The sequence below is a fragment of the Lycorma delicatula genome, chromosome 4 (genome assembly GCF_047948215.1).
Source record: "Lycorma delicatula isolate Av1 chromosome 4, ASM4794821v1, whole genome shotgun sequence".
NCBI classification, from domain to species: Eukaryota; Metazoa; Arthropoda; class Insecta; order Hemiptera; family Fulgoridae; genus Lycorma; species Lycorma delicatula.
The window spans coordinates 169117058-169139872 of NC_134458.1; the positions used below are offsets into that span (position 1 = coordinate 169117058).

The 22815-nt window shown below is 30.6% G+C and overlaps 1 protein-coding gene across 3 annotated transcripts in view; it reads right to left on the reverse strand.

Annotated features, from left to right (window-relative positions):
* The window catches only part of sprt (PDZ domain-containing protein sprite), a 366819-nt gene that overhangs the window by 293633 nt on the left and 50371 nt on the right, over positions 1 to 22815 (reverse strand). For all 3 annotated transcript variants that reach the window (XM_075364677.1, XM_075364676.1, XM_075364675.1), the window contains exon 2: positions 3457 to 3607. The gene's annotated coding sequence lies outside the window, so the exon portion shown is untranslated. The remainder of the gene's footprint in view (positions 1 to 3456; positions 3608 to 22815) is intronic.

A 22815-nucleotide genomic window follows, 5' to 3' on the forward strand; every position in this document is an offset into this window, starting at 1 on the left:
TCCGAATAGAAGTTTCTGCCTTTACTAGGATTTGAACGTTGGAACTCTCACTTCGAAATCAGCTGATTAGCGAAGACCCGTTCACCACTAGACCAACCCGGTGGGTTGTTATTGAAGGTTTGCAACACTTCAACTACACACTCTCACTCCCTCTCACTCTGTCACTCTGCCTGTCTGTCTGACTCTCTCTATCTCTCTCGCTCTCTCTCTCTCTCTCTCTCTCTCTCTCTCTCTCTCTCTCTCTCTCTCTCTCTGTCTGTGTGTGTGTGTGTGTACACTTTTTTTAATTATTAATTTTTATAGCTATTCTTCAGAAAATAATTAGTATTGGATAAATAATTATCTATAATTAGACAGACTTATTCGTAAGGAAATATTACACATTATAAAATTAAATGATAAATGCTTTGTTATAACAGGTTTTTGTCTGAAACAAAATCTATATTAGATTAATAGGTGAACCTCCTCTCCTACAGCCAAAACACAAATCTTTATTGAATTATATGCATTTGAACAATAAAGTAATTTTTCGTTTATTACCCGATAATTTATAGGTTTTTTAAATGTATCTCTTACACCTATAAAAGCCTTATTAAAAACAAATCAACTAGTTAAATTCCCACGAAGAAACTTCAGAATCGTAAAACGTAAAATAAAACTATGCATTATTGTTCATACTGCAGATCTATTTAGAAAGTTAAATTATAATAACAAAATTTTTAAAAGGAATATTTTAATAAAGATTACATAAAAAAGGCCGCAAAATAAAAATCAACACAAATAACTTCTACAAGATAAAAAATACTATCTGAAAAATAAAACTATCAAAAATAAATAATTGCCAAATTCAAAAATACATATAAAAGAACTATTAAAATTCCAGTGAAACGTTTCTTAATAATTTTTAATAATAACACGTATAAATGTATTAGAAAAGAAAGAATTTCAATTTTATAAATAATTTCGATAATTATTTATTACATATGTGGTAAATACATTCCCCTATATTTTTATATTATTTCATAATAATTATAATGTTACTTCAGTAGGTAAAAACAAAAAATCTTTTTTTTCGAATATGTTTAAGAAGGGATGTACAGTATAATAAAAAAAATTTAAGGTAACAGGCGGTCATTAATTTCCGATTTTTATTCGTAAAATAATACACAAAACATTTTTATCACGTACATATAAAAAATTTATCATCATTTAACTTAACAAACTTAACAAAAAAATAATAGATAAAACAATTTGAACTTAATGACATTACATTGAAACAGATCGATAATTCATTCTCTATAATACAATAAACTATACAAAAGCTATTTCCAACAAAACAGATATGAAAGATTAGCAGTACTTAGATAAAATTTCAAGCCGATATGAAAATTATTACAATATGTTTTAAAAAACTTATTTTTGTCTGACTATAATTTTTGAAACATCCTTACACACAAGATGCTGTATTTTTTTCTCATTGTTAATATAAATCACGTTCACTAATGTTGATAATATTTGCCAACCATCTCACAGACAAAAATTAGAATTTGAAAATAACCTCTATATTCTGGTTAATAAACAAATAAACATATAATACGGTTGAAAATTATAAATTATAAAAAATATAGTAACAATATATTAGATTAGGAGACATATATCAATTTCAACATACTTTTCGACTACTTTTTTTAACTAAGAAATTGCGGATAGAAAGAAAACCAAAGGGGAAATCACCACTTTTTAATAAACATATTTTTTTTAATTTGATACGTAGAATCCGAAAATAAAAAGCAAGATGCACTTTTTTGTGATTGGATTGGAGAAAAAGGTTTTTCGTATTTCAATGAAAAAATAAAACAATGTTTGTTTTTTTAGTTTTAAATGACGTTTTATAAACAAATATATGCGGTTTTGATCAACCATCTATTGCCATTTTTGAGGAAAAATCATAACCACGTCACTGTAGAACTGCGTTTTCTGGACAAAAAAAAATTGTGATAAATGATTTTTACAGACATCTTTTAAAACTAATTTTAAGCCGTCAAGAAAGTTCTGTAGAGACAGAAACAAATAGTATGCTGACCCGAACTAAGATCAGAACTATACAGTAGATGCTTCTCTATACTTCGCTGCCAAGCTCCCACAAAGCCAGATAAAGTCTGGCTTTGTCCAGAAAAGTGACAATGTGAAAAAAGTGACAACTGAAAAGAAAAGAAATGAAAAGTGAGAACTGAAAAAATTACGCCAAGCAATCGAGGTAAAGCGATCAGAATTAATCGACAGGAGAGATGTCCTCTTCCATCAGGACAAAGGCAAACGAAAATTAAACGATAGGAAAGATGTCGTGATTGAAGACATCTTTTCTATGGATTAATTGTGATCGCTTTACCTCGACTGTTTGGCGTAATTTTTTCAGTTGTTGGAATCAATCGTTTGACCGAGCGGCAGCAGCTCATAATGAATAACTCCTTTCCTATCCCAGCACACACATAGTTTCACTTTTCTTGGCGTCAATCCTGATTTGGCCACCATTTGCAGAGCTTCACTTTGCTTCAATTACTATATTTTCTCTACATTACTGTCGTACGCGATCCATTTTTAAACGCCCGTGATGAGCCGTTTAAAAGATGGTTCGATTTCGATCCGCAGCAGATTTAATTTAGCAGAAGGAAATTCGATGCATTAAATTTTTAATTATTAAGTCATATAGCACCTGAACTACGAGTTTTTTTTGTATCCAGCCTTTTTCAAACGGTTTGTGGACGACTTTTAGTTCATTACTGATATTACGTCTGCTAATGCACGTCTTCCTAAATTCATTTTCACGATTTTATAGACTTTTTCAGTTTTTAACCGAACAGAGCGAAGTGCATCAATGACAATAAGATTTCCACATTTAAACCAGTTTTGCCCCACACTAATTGATACCGCATCATGTACATAAATATAAAAAAAAAATTTACCAGCCCGAGTCGATTTTTCGTTTTTGTAATAAAATTTTAAAATTTATCGAATTATTATTTTCACTAATTTTTAAGACGCAATAACTTTTAAATTAATGAACTAATGTAATCATAACCTTTCTAAAAATACTCAGTGATATGTTACCTTTCAAAAGCCCCCAAATGTCGTCAGATTTTGTTATTACCAGGGTTATGCGATTCTAAAGCCATCTACCGGGAGAATATGAAGAAACTTATTCCCCAACCCCAATGTACATATAAATATAAAAATAGTATTTTTTTAAAATTCAATATGAAGTCTAAAGATTTTGAAATTATGTTGTCTCATTTATTATAATTATTCTCTCTTAACTGTATAAGTAATAGAAACTAATCGGTAAAATAAACGTAAAAAAAGTAAAGAAAATATGTATATGTCTATACAATAAGAAAATTGTGTAATTAATAGTATTCATAAAATATATAACAAAAATAGTACACAAAATAACATTACCTTTAGTGGAGAGTTTTTCTCGACAGATAGGTGGTTAATTATATATAATTTACAAGGTTATAGGCACCGCCCACAGTCGTGCGTGTTTGTTGCATCTAGGCTTATTAATGCCGATTGCTGTTTCTATCGAGTCTTCTTTTGCACAGATAGTCTGTTAAGAAAAACAAAATAGAAAAAAATAACTGTTTATAACTGTGTATAAAAACATACTTTACATTAGAATGTTAATAGAAAAAACCGGTGATTCATCACCGTAACAATCCAGTTATAATTTTTTTCATATTTAAAATATATTTAATTTACATGACGAGTAAAATGATTGATTATAATTAAGTCAGAAATGATATTTTAATTGCAGAACCGAGTATAAAATACCTACAAACAGATAAGAATAAATTTCAATTTATACAAGTAGGCTTCGACCTTTAGATCACTCACAATGAATGCAGCCTTGCTTTTTCGCAACACACCCCCTACATATATAACGTCCTGTAGATATTTAATTCATCAGCCCACGTTTATGAATGTTAGATAGGATTATGCGAAATATTAAAATTACCTAACACAAAAAACAAATAAAATTTTTAGATTAAAATTTTCAAAAAGAGAATAAAAAAATAAAAATACGGGTAAAAAAAAAACATAAGCAGAAAAAAATCTTCAAGAAAGATGGGCAAAGATGATTTTTCAGAAAGCTCCGATTGAACCTAACTAAAAAAAAAAAAAAGTTTATAGTTCAGTTGAATACCTTCACATGCCAAACTGTGTGGCTTGGCTTAAGGAAAACTCTCAATCGTACCAGGTGTTCCTGGTACGAACGAGCGTTTTCCTTAAGGAGGACTCCTGTTTAGATGGCCTTTTTAAAACTACAGGAAAATTCAAATCTTTGTTACATATACCTAGTCTTTTCCACATCATACCTTATTTCTTCTTTACCTAAGATGCTGTACGGTTCTAAACCAAGAAATGATAAGGAAAACAGAAATTTCCTCATAAGGATGTATGTACATACTTGTGTTCGTGTGCTGAACTGAGTTTTGATTAATATGTTCGGACTGGCTCAACATAAATTCATGGAAAATGGCCAAAAAACTTTCTTTACAGAGGGGAGTGGTGGCATTAAATTTTGGACAAAATTTGAAAGGGGAAAAAATAATTTTCACCATTGTTTACGTCTTGTAAAATCATAGTTGAAAATGAAGCTTTGGTATGATGAAAATATTTTCTAAGTTTTTCAAAATACCAAAATTTTAAGTCCATCGAATTTTGAGGCCAGGAATATTCAACAATAATTCGAAATATTTTTTCTCATATCTTGAAAACCTGTTGACCATAAAAGTTGAAATTTTGAAAAAATGTTTGTCTATATTACAACTTCAGCCTTAATTTCCACCCCAACCGACAAGGAAGGGAAAAAATATAATAGAATTTTTATAATAGCAACGGATCTTGTAACAGTTTAGTTGTTTGTCACCTAATTTACGTATCTTGTAATGTAAAACCTTGCGAGAATAATTTTAGTGCATTAACTTAACTTTAGTTCGAACCAATCATTTATTTACCAAATCTTTGAACAAACAATTACTATTTTCCTTAAACAAAAAAACATTATATATACAATAAAATTTGTGTTTCTAGCTAATTATAGTTAAGATTTAAATAGAATATCCAAGTAAATATATAAATTAAGATTTTATCAGATTTTTTATGTTTCCATTGTTCTTTTTTACAATGAATTTCAGTTAAATTAATTAACCATACCGTAATAATAAATAAAATTTTTACTAATGTAAGCGAGTAAATTATAAAACTTATCTTTTAACATTTTTTTAATTCATGTTACAATAAACATAATAACAAAAAATATTATAAAAACACAAGGAAAAATAAAAAAAATAGTCTATTTAATTTGATAATGGACAATTTTTCAGATGGTGGGATAATCTAGAAATAATTTAAAAATAAAAAATAAAATAAATTCTCAAGAAAAAATTTACATTTCATGTTTGTATGATTGTCTATCGATAACTTGTGAATAATAAAGCAAATAAAAGTGAAAATTTTTTAAAATTATCCTTCAAAAGTTTACATTGAAGAAAAATCGGATCAGAATTATACTGCAGTACCAAAAAATTACGGTTAACGACTGACTTTAATTTTTTTTCTTTGTTTTTTTATAGAATATAATCCGGACTGGCTAGCGTGACAATAACTAAAACTGCAATCATAACAAACAGGAAAACGGCGCGTTTTTACAGAGAATATTTACATATCAGACATCTTTTATTTAGAAAGGTAAGTCGATTAGATTTAACGATTAGAAAACACTTTCTTTTTTCATTTCCCATTCGTTTTATTTTCATTTTGGGTTGTTGCAGATGTCACAAGATATGTTCGAAAACAATGATGAGCAATCGGTCACCGTCAAAAAAGTAAGTAATCCCTCCACCGATCGGGAGCAATCTGTCCGACCCGGAAGGAAGTAAAGGTCGGCCATCATTGAATACGTTACCAAGTCCGCTCATCAGAAGACGGTCTTAAATCGGATGGACGCCGGGCAGCAACGTCCATTCGCAGTCGATGGTCGACTGCAACATCTTTTCCTCGGAATACAATCGTAACTTGATTCGACATAGGACGATTTACTGTTCTAGGGTAAATAAAACTTTCATTAGAGTTTATATTTTTTCGAATAAAATAGACCATTCCCGTCGATTGTTTTTTTTGAGTGGAAGCGATTCCCGCACATTCAGCACCATCGCCAGAGCACTGGACACGAAATACAATTTATATTTTTATAGGGTCTCTAAAATTCAACCTGTTGTTAGGCTGCACATACGTTTAAGATACCATTGGTGAATAGTGTGATTTCATCTTCAAGAGCAAGAATGTAACTCTTCAACTGTCATGATATTGCAGTCATGACGGAAGAATCTAAACGATTAAGCTGCTGCAGAAGGAAGGAAAGTTTGAAGGTAAAGGTAGCAGTTGGATCTTGTACTGCTTAGACAGATCCTTGTGAGGATCAACAGTTACGCTTCGTTAAGAGAATTATCGTTCATCCCCTCACCAACATCTATTTCGTTTAGAAAAGCAGTCACGAACCTGCAGAACGAGGACTAGTTTTGTTTCAAATAGAAAATTTTATGTGAGCCGTTAAAGGACGAAACAGACATCGAGTTGATAACCGATACTACGACCTTTCCAGTAACTTCGATTTTAGCATGTACGATTTTCCTACTCTCATTAGTTAGATAGAAAGATTTGCGAAAGCTAACGGTATATCTGCGAACGATCATTGAAAAAGGGATAATACAACTCCTAGTAGTGGATGATGAGAAAATAGAAGGGCAATGAAGGATGGGGGGGGAGGCGGGGCCAGCGTCACGTGACCACAATATTTTAATCTTATTGGTTCGCGGTGGAGGGTGAAACTTACCTCTTTGACGTCACGAGATCAAACGTCACGGTTGTTCTTGAATGCCCCTTTCTATAATACTCCAATAATGCTACTGAAGTTTGGTTATAATATGTCAACGGAGCAGGGAGATACAGACCTTACAGGTCCCGTATCTATCCCAAAATTTTACTCAAAGGATAGGTAAATTTTTTCACGTACTTTAATGATCCTTAGGTAGCTAAGATACTTTCTGATTGTATTCAATCTAATTCAAATCTTTATAAAGGGATGGAAACAAAAAAGAAACTTTTTTCTATCTTACCGATGCTGAACTCTAAGACACTTTCTTGCACTAATTAGACGATTCCATTAAATTTGTACCTCAGTTCGGTTATATGTATTCGGGCGATTTAATTAAGGGCTGGGAGATGATACGCTTAATTTTTGGTTTTTTCGGCAGTCATTGGTTTGCCTGATATCTTTAAACTCGATGATTAAAACTGAATTTTTTTAATATTCACACGATGACTTCTGAATACGAATCACTGATGCTACTCGGCTCCTATCTGTCAAGAGGATGAGAAAATAAGGTCATTATGGACCCTATTTCTCAAAAATTTACTCAAAGAGAATAATTTTATTATATAATTCTTTACTTACATACTTTAATATAACATGAAATTTTAATCTCGCGTAGTATTCTGTCGAAAGCGAAGCCCTCGTTGGTATAACTTCCCCGCTTTAGCTGGGAAAGTTATGGAACTTTTTGCCGACCTTTTGAATTTTGGAAACAAAATGTTAATAGAGTTCATAAAAATCTTTCTGAACTTTTTAAATGTAATTTACGGGCGTGGGGAAAATAAAATTTGAAATTATTTTCATACGAAATATATTTTAGAAATTCGATTGGAGTTTCCGTAAAGGTAAAAATAAAATCTGATACCAGTATAAAAAATAGTAGTTCAATTTATAAGTACATAGAACTAAGATATATGAATCTGAACATTTAGAAAAACTACAACATTTGTTTTTAGGTTGAAATGCGAGTGACTTAAATCAATTTAAAAAATTTATCTATAATTGTCTTTATTTATAATATTTAAATAAAGAAGTATGAATTCAATTAAAGGTAAAATGGAGTTACTTTATTAAACCGTCAAACAATAAAGAATACTTTCATTATTTCTAAATTATTTACAAATAAAATTATTATTATTATTTTTGCAGATGATAATTTATATGAATGTAATAATTCGCTTACTTTCATTTAACATTACAGAGTCATTTATGATTACGTTAGATAAATTATGAATAAAAATGATGTTTACTTTACTCTTACTCAAGCAAGCAGGAGTTTAATTTTTTTTAACAAGTTAACATTTACAATGTTATATTTAAAACATTATGTAAGAAGTTACAATTATTATTCTATAATGTTACAATAAATACGATTTATAATGCAATAACAGATAATTAACCTCATGATATAAATATATAACTGCCATCATTCTATTTAAAGCTCATGAATTATAATTTATTAAAATAAGCAATCACAAAGTTAATTCCGTATCACTTTTTTCTTTTATATTAAAGATACTTATTACACATCTTAAGTTACACAAAAAGGAGAAATTGCAACTGCAAAATAATTTTTTTTAATTTTATCTCCAAGTTAATTTTAATAGGAGCAATATAATTGATGTTGGGTCAATCCATGTCAAGTGATCCATTTATGAAAACTGTCCCCAGCTGACCACCTCCAAATATCATCAAATTTTTGGAGGAGGTTCCCCATGGTCTGAAATGCCATTTAATCAAATTGCAGCTCATTATCTGCAGTGGCTGATTTTTTATGGCTTCTTGAAAACGAGCTGCTTACAGTTTGTGGACACATGTAAAAACTGTTATCTTTGACTAACGATTTTGACGGAAATAATAAAAATACAAATTCGAATTTTGGTACTGTTGGTTAACTTTTATCCGAATATGTTAATCAAAAGTTTCTTTGAGAACCTGTTTTTGAGATATAGCAGTTGAAATTCAGCGAAAAATTTGTCACAATATTTAGGAAGTCAAGTTTGATCTTATATATTTCTTTACCTAATTCTTTAATCGGAATGAGACTTTGTAATTTGAAATAATTATGTGTAGGATACTGCAGTTTCAAAGCAATTGGAATCTTATGTCAGGAGAAATCCATCAATCACCAAATTTGGTCAAACGTTTTTTATCAGGCCTATCTTCGAAGGCTTATATCTCAAGTATACCTTCTCATATTTTGTTAGTTTTATAATAGGAGGAAAGGGCAGCTTTTAAACAACATAATCCATGAATTTTATTTTTTGACCCGTTTATAAAAGTAGGTAAGAAAGCTTTTCAAACATAATTAATCTTTTGCATGTGACAGATTTTTAACCTGTGATCATTTTTAATTAATTAAAACAGCTGAAGGTAGAAAAACAATCAGTGCTTCAGAATATTTTAGATTCTTTAAAGAATATTCTAAACTTTACATATCTTGAAAAAGATTTAATTTTCCAGAAGATTTTGGACTATTGTAAAACTTTCTAGGCTGATCTGAAAAAATCAATTTTCTAAATGTTATAGAAATTTCTAGAATGTTCTGAAAAACTCCATTTTACAAAATATTATAGAAAGTTATGGAATATTCTGTAAAATCCCATTTTTTGTAGAACATTCTAGAATGTTCTTTACTTTGAGGAAAGTGTATATAAGCACAAACTTTTTGTGAATTAGCGTAGTTACTCGTGAATAACTTCTACAATCAGTTGTAACACTTATTGTTATCTCAAACTACGTTTTAAATTGTTTTAAAATGATTGAAGTTCTTGGCCCCTGCCATTTTGGCAAGCGTGATATCGCTGAATGCTACACATCTTTAACGTTTAATTATGGAAAAGCTTTTTTGTTGGCTGTGAAAGAACTATCAGCAATGGACAAAGAACCTTTACAGCGGCGATCTGGAATTACCTTTAAAGAAGATGGTGACATACATTCCTATCATAAAGCTGTTTTGCTGAAGAAGTTTGAATTCCTACAGGACTGCTGTGATCCATTTGGAAAAGAGTAACACAAAGCCGGAAACGGATTGTTGCCTATTGATATTGATTCTGCTGACCGATTAAAAACTTTAATAAATTATGACTTCAAGCCAGGTCAAGAGTTATGCCCACGACGTAAGAAAGAATTGGCTCATAGAGAGATTCAGCCATAGGATAATCAACCAAAATCAGAATCTAGTGATGTGGTTTGTGATGGTTTAGTGATGTGTAGTGAAGTGCTAGAGGCTTCTGGAAGAATGGATGCCTCACTTTCACACTTGGAATCTCTCCTTTGAAGCTTAAATATGTCAGCAAATGGGATTCAAAAGGCTACCTGAAGCAGATGGTAAGAAGAGCACAAGATGTTATTGCTACTACAGCAACAGCAACTGCTGGTTTGAGTGTTACTGATGTAATGCAAACATTAAAGAATAAGCAATGTCAAGAATGTGATCTGATTGAAGAGCTCAAAGCCAAACGTTTGATCTCAGCTCGCCCACAACAAGTTCAGATTTTGACATTGGCATCAAGTAGCTGGGTATTGAGAAAACAGCTGATGAATTCCAGGTTTCAATGTGAATGGTGAAGCAGGCCAGAAAGCTCAAATCTAAAGTTGGTATATTGGCGACACCAGAAAAAAAGGAGAAAAAATTGAAGGATGATATTAGACAAAGGGTCCTCAAATTGTATGAAGATGATGAATGTTTACCGAACCTGTCCAGGTAAGAAAGATTATGTTTTAGTTAGGATCAATGGTAAAAAAGTCCACATGCAGAAACGCCTACTTCTATGCAATATAAAAGGGATATTTATAACTTACTGTACACTTTATGGCCGTGAAATTAGCTTCTCAAAATTCTGTGAACTTAGGCAAAATGGTGCATTACAGTTGGTGCTGCTGGCACACATTCAGTTTGTTTTTGTACCATTCATTAAAATTGTAAGCTCATGATACCTGCAATATCCAACGTATCGATACGTTATATCGTGCGATACAACGAATCGATTGAGAAAACTGTCTACAGCTTAGAATCTAAGGACTGAATGCTACAACATTGAGAACAGTGCCCTGGAAAAACTGAATTGGAGTCCTATTTATTAGATGAGCTTAAAGACTATAACTTGGAGGAACTAATAGAACAAGCAGTGGATTCATACAGACAGAGACACATTGGTGATGCAACAGGCGACTATGGAAATTTTTACGGAAGAGATTTCCTTAAAGGTTTTTTGCCTGACTAGCCACCATTTTGTTCCAAATCATAAAAGTTCATATTTAAAACAACTGAAGGAAATTTAAATGATAATCATACCATTATCCTGATGGATTCTACTGAGAACTATTCACGTGAGCAAGATGTTGTACAGGGATTCCATTGGGAAAACAACCAAGATACACTGCATCCATTCATGGTTTATTACAATACAAACGAGCTTCAGAATCTTAGCATTTATATGGTCAGTGATTGTCTGCGCCATGATATCATTGCTGTTCATATATTATTGACTGAACTGATCAAATACTTGAAGACAGTGACTGAAATAAAGCATATACACTACTTCAGTCATGGTTCAGCTGCTCAATACAATTATTTCAAGAATTTTATCAATTTGTACCACCATGAAGAAGACTTTGGGATAATAGCTGAATAGAACTTCTTTAGTACTAGCCACAGAAAATCACCTTGAGATGAAATTGGAGGTACTACAAAACGATTATCAGCACGTGCCAGTCTTCAGCAACCTATAGAAAGCCAGATATTGACACAAACACTTATTTGAATTTTATACTACATAATAATTTCACAATATACTACACTTTTGTAGATATAGGAATAAACAAAACTTCCAGTATCAGGCGACAAACAACTGTAAAGAAATATACCATATAAAATTGGCTATCATTGAAAATTTTAGGCTTAAATTGAAATAATACGGCAAAACTATAAACTAAAATACCAAATTTTACAAATCAATATAGACTAAGATCACTGGTTTAAATGGCGATTAAGTAAACAGATGACTGCTAATTTGTTTCCTTACTTGTTAAAAATTATTCATACCGAAAGAAATTGTTAATTTTTTAATTAATGTTCTGCTTTAATGGCACATCTGAGTACGAATAAAATATTATTTTTGTTGTAATCCTTTGTTTTAAGTAGCGAACCGACCTGAACGGACGAGAACATTACAACTGATCTTTGGATACGATACACTCTGAATTACAAGACCGAGTTTAAACAGTGTAAATAATATATTGTTTCACTACAGAAAGGGATATACATATTTTGCCGCTTTACAATGTCTTTCTCAGCTTTTTAATAACTGTGATGCACGTAAAGCATTTGTGGTATATGAAGCATCAGTCAGAGTTTATTCTCCGAGATTAATGATGTTCTTTACACATCGATTCCTTTGGCGAGTGAGGTATTATTTGTAGCGCAGAGTATCGCTGAAATTTCTGTGGGTTTGACATTATGATGTAAGGCAGTGTGTACGAATCGGTGATGAAAGGAACGTGGAACTACTTTATTGCTCACTTTCCTTAGTAACCCTTTTACGGAATGTTTTTCTTATTCTAGAGAGAACAGCCACACCATTTTCAGGGTAAATTTTTCACGTCGGTTCAACTACAACCATTATAGTAATGACACGTAACATTTATTTATGCACAGAAACAATAGCTGTTACAGAAAATCCGTTTACCAGGGGCCTGTTTTTTGGAGGTATTTTTAAGCTTTTCACTTTTTTTGGTTAACTATTTTTTTTTTTAAGTAAGGGTTTAAAAAAAGATAAGCGAGAAATTTGCTTTATAAAATCGTTTATTTTTCACGTTTTTATTTACAAAAAAATAAAGAGAAAATAGTGTTCTTCATAAAATAGATCAAATATGTAAAACACATTTAAAAAAACAAAAACACTCTTCACTTTACAAATTCTCTAAGATGAAAAGTAAAATGTGAAAAGTAATTTAAATACGAGTCCCAACTCACCAATTTATGGTGAGGTTTCTAAAGTAAGGTCTGCTAAACGTCTATTTGGTTTACATGATTTCAACACCTTTTATTGTAGGGGGTTAAGTTAATTGAGTATAGAAAAATTACATAATTTTTTTCATACCATTAAAGGGAAATAATAGAAAATAGAGCATTGATAATTTCATTGGATGATTTGTATTTACAAAAGAAAAGCTGACAACACAGTTGCTTCTGATGTATGGCTTACACACAACTTTATTTAAAATATTTATAATTTTATTTAAATATAATATTTTTTCCTTTATTTAATTCAATGACTCTAACTAAAGCGCGCGTGCATACCGTATTTAATTCACGCGAGAGTGGCGGTACTAGCGGCGACGGTCGGCACTAACTAAACTAATGTAATTTCACAACTGACGTAAAGCAAATTTCCCTTGTACGGTTAGCAGACTGGTGAAGCCGCACCAGGTACCGAGTCGACTGGCCGATCGAGTTTGAGATCTAGCCAGATCGAGTTACTTTTTTACACTTTAAATACTATTCATTTCATCTATTTAATTCTACCGCTGACCTATGACGTCACAAGATAGCAGACGACTACAAAAGTATTTTTGGGAGAGGATTGCGATTTGGCAAAAATGTTTTTTGTGAGAATATTGCTATTTTTTAAACGTTAACAAATGTGACTAAGAAAAGTATGACCTTAATTAGGCGAAATCTCGAGATACTGAGAATGACCTTGCTCTACAGCCTCACAACCTTCACCTTTTAAGTTGAAAATATAATGGCATCAATGCCCAAACTATAGAAGTAATTTGACCTAGTTTCATCAAAATCGATCCAGTAGTTCTGGAGATATACGGTGATTTAGAGACCAACACCGAACACACACGTACATACGAACATTAAAGATCGGGAAAATTTTCATCCGGTTTTTTGGGTCCCTTAGGGGTCAAAACGTCAAGATCCGATGATAACCGCATATGTTCAAATTGGACAGATTATCATACTTTCCCTTCTAGAGCTATCTAGACGGAAAAGCAAAAAACTATAATCGATAACACATTTAAAATTAATATTAGATTTGATGAATATTTTTATAAAAAATATAAAATAGTAAAATTATGGTAAGTTATTCCCGGGAAAATTAAATTTCAACTAAAACATTTTCTACATAAAAAAAGACTTTCTTCGTAAAAAAATAATTAAATAATTAAAAACAAAATTACTTAGTATTATTTTTAATTTAAAACAAATATCTCAAAGAAATTATTAGTTAATTACAATAAGCAATTAACTAAATACAATTATAAAACAGAATTGTAAGAAGAAAAATCTTTACTTGTGGATAATTATAATGAATATTCGCTCATCGTTGGAAGAATTTTTTTTATGACTGAAAAAAATGTAATATGCCTACATTAAAACCACATACGAAGAAGTATCTTAATTAGATAAACAGTTACAAGGAAAAGGTTTTTCTTATGTAAAAATAAAAGATATAGAATACGAACTATTGATGCAATGTTGTTGACCTTTCATTAAAGAAGCTTAGAATTAGAATGAGAATTAATCAATGAAAACAACGAGAAAAGTAATATTTACGCTTAAACATGTAAAAAAAAAGTTTTAAAGTCGTTAGATAAACCTTTTGAAACAGCTGAGGAAATCATTTCAACCGAAAACCCGAAACATGATCGTGAAAAATCTTTAGAAGTAAAACGGCCGATTTTTTTTTGGAACCATTTAAAGGTGAAGAAAAGTTTTTTTTACAAAACAAGTTTAAAAAAACAAAAATCAGTTATTTGTAAAATAATATGTAACTTTTCATACGTCTCTTTTGAGTTTTTCATCGAGTATAGACAATCACACTGCAATTTTAAAAAACGTTATTTCAGGTACTTCCTATTTCGAGTTGAAGAACACAAATAAAATATTCGTGTAATATATTACCGGGACAATTTTCAGTAAAGATATAACGGAAAAACCTTCATATACGGCTAATTTCTTAATTAACGCAAAGTTTTATCGGTGTATAAACCCCACGTAAATTAAAAGAATTGTATATATAATTTTTAAGTGGGTAGACTTAATGGACTAATTTACAAATCAAAGCGAATAAGTGAAAAACAAAACTAAGCCAAAAGGAAAAAACAACAAAAATCTTTCAAGCTGTTTATAACGTAAAAAAATAATAAAAATAGAATAAAAAATTAAATATTTTGTAGTAATTAATTCAAGTTAATAAGAAATATGTAGTTATTAATTTATATAATGATATAAATATAAAAACGGAATTAAAAATAATAAACAAAAAAATAACCGTTAATTATAAAATTATAGACACTAATAATCAGGAATTTCATGGAATCCAAATGAAAAAAAGAAGAAAAACACGTTGCGACAGGTTATTTTAAACTTAATTAATATTTAAAAAAATAGGAAAAAAACGTGTACAACTTTAGTCTTACACGGTTTTTTTTAGTCAACTTTTTTGAGAATCATTTTTACACATGATTACTGCCTTAATTTACTGTAAAATTTTATCTATTTTATTTATGTTTTATTATAAAAAATTGATTTTCACAATTCTTAATTTACAATTAATAATCACAAAAAAAGCTGGTTAGGATATTGCTGAACATTCTTGATATTTATATAAAGTTTAAAATTTAATTTCTCCCATAAAAGATAAAGATATGTTACTCGTAATGTTCTTACTATTTATTTATTTTTAGGAAAAAAATGTAACAATAATTTTTGAAACCGGTTAGGAAATTAATATCATCTTAAGTAATGTGTAATTTCTTTTTAACGTTCCAAAAAATTATTAAAAAGAACTCAAAGGATATTACTCGTCGGATATCAATCGTTGAGATACATAGTCTTGGACTAATCCCTACCATGAGCTGTCGACTGAGGTAATGACGGAGCCACTGGAATAGAGCTGGTGATGCTTCTCAACTATGACTGATTCAGCGACCTGGAAATAGGAAATTGCGCACTTGAACAGCAAAATCAGTTAAAGTTTCGTCTTACAGTATCTTCATACTTTCCACGATACCCTTCTTTTGAAGTCGAAGCATTTAACGATAAGTTATTCACAACTGAATGAATTTTACCGAACCTGTCCAGGTAAGAAAGATTTTGTTTTAGTTAGGATCAATGATGAAAAAATCCACATGCAGAAACGCCTACTTCTATGCAATATGAAAGAGATATTTATAAGTTACTGTACACTTTATGGCCGTGAAATTATCTTCTCAAAATTCTGTGAACTTAGGCAAAATGGTGCATTACAGTTGGTGCTGCTGGCACACATTCAGTTTGTGTTTGTACCATTCATTAAAATTGTAAGCTCATGATACCTGCAATATCCAACGTATCGTTACAAACCATCTTTCCAACAGTTGCAAATAAGAATCAACATTCATAAAATATTCAAAAAAAAAAATTGTCCGAAGTATCGCGATATCATATAATATAGAGAGTGTCCCACGAATAAACTGAGAAACCTTTAGGCCATGTTCGACTAATGAAAATAATGAAAAAGGGTTCATATAAACATAGGTGTGGAAGCACTTTGTTTTCGAGTTAAGGCTAGCGAAAGATTTCGCCCGGATTTCAGCTCTTCTAATAAAAAAGCATTGGTGAATTTTTGGGATTCAATTTAAGGAGTAATGTTGGTGGTTTCTTATGTAATTTGAGCTGGGATAAAATAGGTCCACGAATTTTAACTCCAGTAGTTTTTAAGATATCCGACGTAAAACACAAAATTCGATGTCGAAAGGTTTTTTGTACAATAGTTTTGCTAAATGACTAATAAATTCCAAATATTTAGTAACAAACTTGCAGGAAATTTAATTCTGAGAAAATTAATGTAAATAAAGCGAATAGAAAGTAAATAAGAACTTATAAAAATCGGTTTTTCATGGAAGCAAAACAGACGAAAAATAGACAGAAAACTGTATTATTCTTTCTGTACTTAATAAAAATTCTTCTGTTTATTAACATTTACGAACGAAAGGGTCATTTCCAAAGTGTTCGTTTCCTCTTGAACGCCAAGTAAATCTCCGTGTTAATGATGAACATCGTGCGATTCAACATATTCAGCGTAGCCCTGGCATTAGTACAAGACGAATTTCATGTCCCACTGATTTGTCAAAAAACAAGGTGTGGTGCATTGTACGGAAGAAAATTTTTATCCTTTCCGTCTGCAGAAGGTTCAAAATTTGCGGCCAACAGATTACCCCCAGCGGTTAAACTTGTCATTGGCTTCTAGACAACTCTAATAAAGTAAATTCAATTTTATTTACCGATGAAGCCACTTTTACGAGAAACGGAAACTTCAATTCTAAAAATAGTCATTTATTGAGCGAAGACAATCCACATTGTACTGTGGGAACAATTTTCAAACATATATTTCACATTAATGTTTGGTGTGACATTATTTATGACAAAATTCTGGGCCCGTTTGTTTTCAATGAAAACCTTACGGGTGATGAATACGTTCAATTCTTGAAAAAAAAAATTACCGACTGTTTTGGAGTGTGTACCTTTACAAACCAGATTTCAAATGATTTTCCAGCACGACGGTGCAACGTCTCATTTCTCTTTAGCTGCTAGAGACCACTTGAATGCTAATTTCTTAAACTGGATTGGACGTGATGGACCAGTCGGCTGGTCAGCACGATCATCTGAACGCCACTAGATTACTTCATTTGGGCCATATGAAAACAACAGTATACCGACAAAAGGTTAATACTAAAGAAGAGTTATTCATTAAAATACGAAGTGCTATTGAATTTAAACGAAACAATTCAGAGATGACACGGAAAGCCACCATAAATATTATACGTAAGCAGAGTGCTGTGTACAACGTGATGGAAGGAATTTCGAACAGTTACTGTAACTGAAGTTTTTTATTCTGATACCACTTACCATTTCACGCATTTTATTTTTTTGTTTTGCTATATTAAGAATAGTATTTGTTACGTACAGAAAGAATAATACGATTTTCTGTCTATTTTTCGACTGTTTTGCTTAAATAAAAAGCTGATTTTTAAATGTTTTATCGAATGTAATAACATTAATTTTCTCAGAATTAAATTCTCTACTAGTTTTGTTGCTAAATAGTTTGAATGTATTAGTCATTTAACCAAGCAATTGTAATACAAACTTAAAAAAAAACTTGTTTTCGGCATTGAATTTTATGTTTTTCGTCGGATATCTTAAAACCTTCGGAGTTGCAGTTCTGGGACCTGTTTTATCCTTTTTCCCAGTTAAAATTACATACGAAAATAGCTTTTCTCCTTAACTTGGATCCCAATAGGGCTTCTTTTTATTAGAAGAGCTGAAATCCGGGTGAAATCTTTCGCTAACCGTAACTCGAAAACAAAGCGTTTCTACCCCTTGTTTATACCTTTTTTCATTATTTTCACCAGTAGAACATGTCCTGAAAGTTTCTCAGTTTCTTCGTGGGAAATCCTGTATATTGGATGCACGCATACAATGAGAAATATCCTCATGCCAGTAAACCACGTTCTTGGCTATTGAACTTCGATGAATTGTACATTCATAAAAAAATAACACTTTTTCGAAACAGCGCATTTGGAAATAGTGTTAATAAAGTTTTGAAACACGCTGTTCTATATCTCCATCCAATAATTCGTTTATAAAAAGTTTTTAAAATGTGCTCATATTCAAATCGTTTTTAATATGTTCATGAATTAATGACCGCGGTATATTAAATTCGGCCGCTCGTTTACGAATAGAATTAGCCGAACACTTCTTAATCGGATCGACGATTTCCATCTTCCTTCATCCATTATGACTAGTTTTTAACACTGCCGGAAGCAAATACACATTTTTCCCGATCTAGTATTGTTGCTTTACGAAGCGGGTCCTTTTTAAAGCATTCACGAAATACATTTACTATTTGTGATATTGTTTGCTCCATGCGTCGTCGTTCGAGCGCCCATACACATCAGCAACTGCTCCTTAACATTTAACTGTGAATGCTTGTAACCGAAAGAAGAGATCGAGTGCTTGTCCTGTGTAACCTTGAAAGCAGGAATATCAGTCGCGGCAACGAAATTATTTCTTAGGAACCGAATACCGCGCGACATTCAAAACAGTAGAACATGTTTTTTTTTTTTTTTTTTTTTTTTTGGGGGGGGCGAAAAACGCTTGCGCGTTATCATCGCCCGGAATCTTTTTTTTTTTTATATAAAAAATAAAAGGATTTAAAACTATTCTAAAACATGAATAAAACTTACAACTAATATCACAGGTAAAAACTAATATAAAACCAAGAGTAAATAGAATTTTACAAAGTCCAAGATGGGTGTAAAGGGCCCATTCTTGGATAACTAAAAACCATAAAGGGTCTAATATAAAACTTAAAACTAGGTTAAAAACTAAAATAACAAAATTAAGTAAAACTTAAAACTAACACTAATTATATAATTAAAACTAGGTTAAAAATAAAAATTAAAAAGGAGAAATAAAGCATAAAACTAACATTACTATAATCTTACAACCAATATCACAGAGAATCTTTAAAATATAAAAAAATAACTATATAAAATTTAACAAATTCCGATAAGGAGTGTAAAAGGCTCCTAATCGGATAAAAAATCAAAAACTCAGAAAAAAAGAAACTTATTAAAAACTCTTCGAGCATTAAAAAATATACGCAACGATATTAAATTTTTTGCATTAACCCAGCACTACAAAGAAATAAAAACAACCGGGTTAAAATTTCATTATCATTGCACAAGACACCACGGATGTTTCTGGGTAGATTAAATTTACGACGCAACGCCGCATAACATATGCAATCCACGAGAGTAGAACATGTTAATAGTAGGGAGGGATACGGGGACTTTTTGGACGTACCGTATAATTAAGAAGAATTTGGCTCAAAAATACAGAAGATTAGAAAAATTGACGACGTAGCCCAGCTTTGCCTGTAAACTTGTCACAAAATTAGTTCATTAGAGACGACTGTTTTGTTTTAAAAAACGTTCGTACTAAACAGGAATTGTATAATTGAGAGACTTACTTTCAATTATGAAGCATTGTTAAACAAAGTAAGAGCTAATTCCCATCAGCGTTTTTGAATTTAAAATTTAAAAAAGAAAGTATTTTTGAAAGTTTTCAATCACAAGAATGGTTACCCTGCCCTGAAAATTTTGTTTATGCCTGGGAACATCTCTTTAATTAAAATACAAGCTGTCTTTATCTTTATTGATAAAATTGTTATCTTCCAATATACGAGTATAAAAGAGGCGTGTACTAATCGTAGTAGGTATTCTGGTAGTCACGCTGTTACCAGTTACCAACTAAAGATGTTTCGTAAGAAGTGTGTAACTGCAGCTTGCTACAAACCAGGATTCCCAGTATAGGATACATTGTTAATTAAAAGCCAACAACAGACTGGCATTTAGGAGACAGAATAAACGAACTGTTAATATTAAAATATTATTAAACATTATTAACTATTAAATTTGACTTGACTTGAATTTGACCTTGATGGCAAGAGCTAGTGCAATGAAATATCTCTTTTTTTTAAAGCTTAGAATATGCTTTTATAATTTTCAGTTAACCTATTTTTTGGAGTGTAAAGCATTAGATTTTTATGAAACGCCGAAATTTTATGCACATTGTCGCGCAAATGTAAAGAAAAAACAAATTAAAGAGATGTTATAAAGTTAAATTTTATTTTTTATAAATTTTGTTAGTGATATCAGTACTTTCAAAGATAATAGAGAGACAGTTATAGTTAATTTAGATAGATAATTACTCGTAATTTCATAAATTTGATACTTTTGAAAAAAGTACTTATTTTCATATAAAAAACAAAAAATTCAGTTTTTATTTAGCATTCTAAACTTAAGTAAAGGATTATTAATATTTTTCTGTAATTCTTAATGCTAAATAAGTACACTTAATATACTTTTTATCTGTTATATTATGAATTGATTTTTTCAAATAAAATAAATTATCATATATTATTGTGCTGTAAATTTTTAATTATAAACTTAAGAACGGAGCACATTAAACATTTATTAAAAAAATAATAAACAAATAAATAAAAACTTATAAAAAATGTCAGTAAAACACAAAAACCCGAGTTATTCTGGATCAGTGGTATTCAATGGTCAGTTTTTTTGCATATTTTTTTTCACACCGCGGTCAATTATAATGGTAAAGAAACGTTTGATTAATGATATTTTTTTAATTAGATCCTTACTGTTTACGTCAATCTGAAAAAAATAGCATAAAAAACATTCACACTTCCTCCGCAACGGGAAAAAGTTAAAAAAAATTATATATAGAGTATATATACTTATAAAATATATTTTATAAAATAAAAACGTAAGTTTATAAAAATAACACAAAAATTTTAATACATCCTTCATAAGTTTATTATTTATGAACAGAAAAACACATTATAGAAAATTTTAGGTTTGAAAAAAGGGTTTATACCATCTGTTGTTAAGATTAGTAGTTTTTCCGATGTTTCAAAAATAAATTTTTCATCCTTTCAACTGTTCAATAAAATTTCTAAAATCTTAATAAGCGGGCAAAATAATGCATGTCAAAAAAAAAACACAACTATAACTTAATAATAATAACTTTTCATCGATTAAATAACTTTAAGATTTACTTTTCAAAATATTTTTCCATATGAGACCACCAACCACATCCCCAAGTCACCCTTGGGGGGAGAGTCATAAAAGGAAAGAGGATGTGGCGTCATTTTTAAGAAAATAAAAAAGAAATAAAACTTTTGACGTAAAAACACAACACAACCTTAACTGAAATGCGGCATTTAATGAGTTTTTTATTGCTAATTTCAAAAATGGTATAAAATAACTTCGTAAGAGTGAAACACTAAAAAAATAAAATAAAATAAAATCCTGAAAATGCTTCAACCTCAAAGCAATAAATTTTTCTATGGAAGTACTGTTAAGTCTCTTTTGAAATTTTTTATGAAAAACATTAAATGACCGTTATTTTGGTTAGGGTTGGATTAGCTAGAAGTATTTTACGTCAAAAAACATTTTTTAATGACCTTTAAAATGACTTGTACCCTACTCTTTACATTTACCGTTTGAGAGCTGTCCTAACCATAGGTGTGCTTGGGGGTGTGTAGCCATAAAGAAAATTAAATAACTTCAAGGTAAGACCATTTACTAAAAAGTCTATTTTTATCTCGTAATTTTCAACGATTGAAAGTCATTTAAGAGTTCCCATAGTTTTTTAAGATACTTTATACTTTAATTCCAGGGCACATTCTTATTTCAGTAAGTTCTCGCTGGATACAGTGTATCAAAATTAAATCGGGTACTCATTCTGAATTTCCCCCCAAAACGTATTCTATTATTTTTAACGATATAAGACGAATCGTACGTATATCAAGATAACCTATGCTCGCTTCGCTCTCTAATCTCGTCTAATTAACGTTAAATATACAAATTATATACGACAATGATGCAATCTTTAATGATGGCTGATAGAGTTTCTTGGGTTCTTATTTATGTGAATTTCTATGTCGTTCATATGAGGAAGATTTCTTCAGTTTGATACTTCAACATATTAATGAGTTTCATCCTGTAGTGTAATTATCGTTTAGTAAAATAAGTACTGTATCGCATTTATAAACGTAGTTGTAATATTATGATTTATAATAAAGTTTATATTTAAAATACATTATATGAATTTTTAATTATACTCTCAGTTTTCCAAAATAATTTTATCTAATCATTACATGCATTTATAATGAATTATTATACTGCACAATATTACAAGTATATATCGTTAAAAAAATTAGTAATTTTTTTTTGGTGAGTAAATTCCGAATGAGTACCTTAAATTGTACCCAATCAGTATTTAAAGATGACGGCCG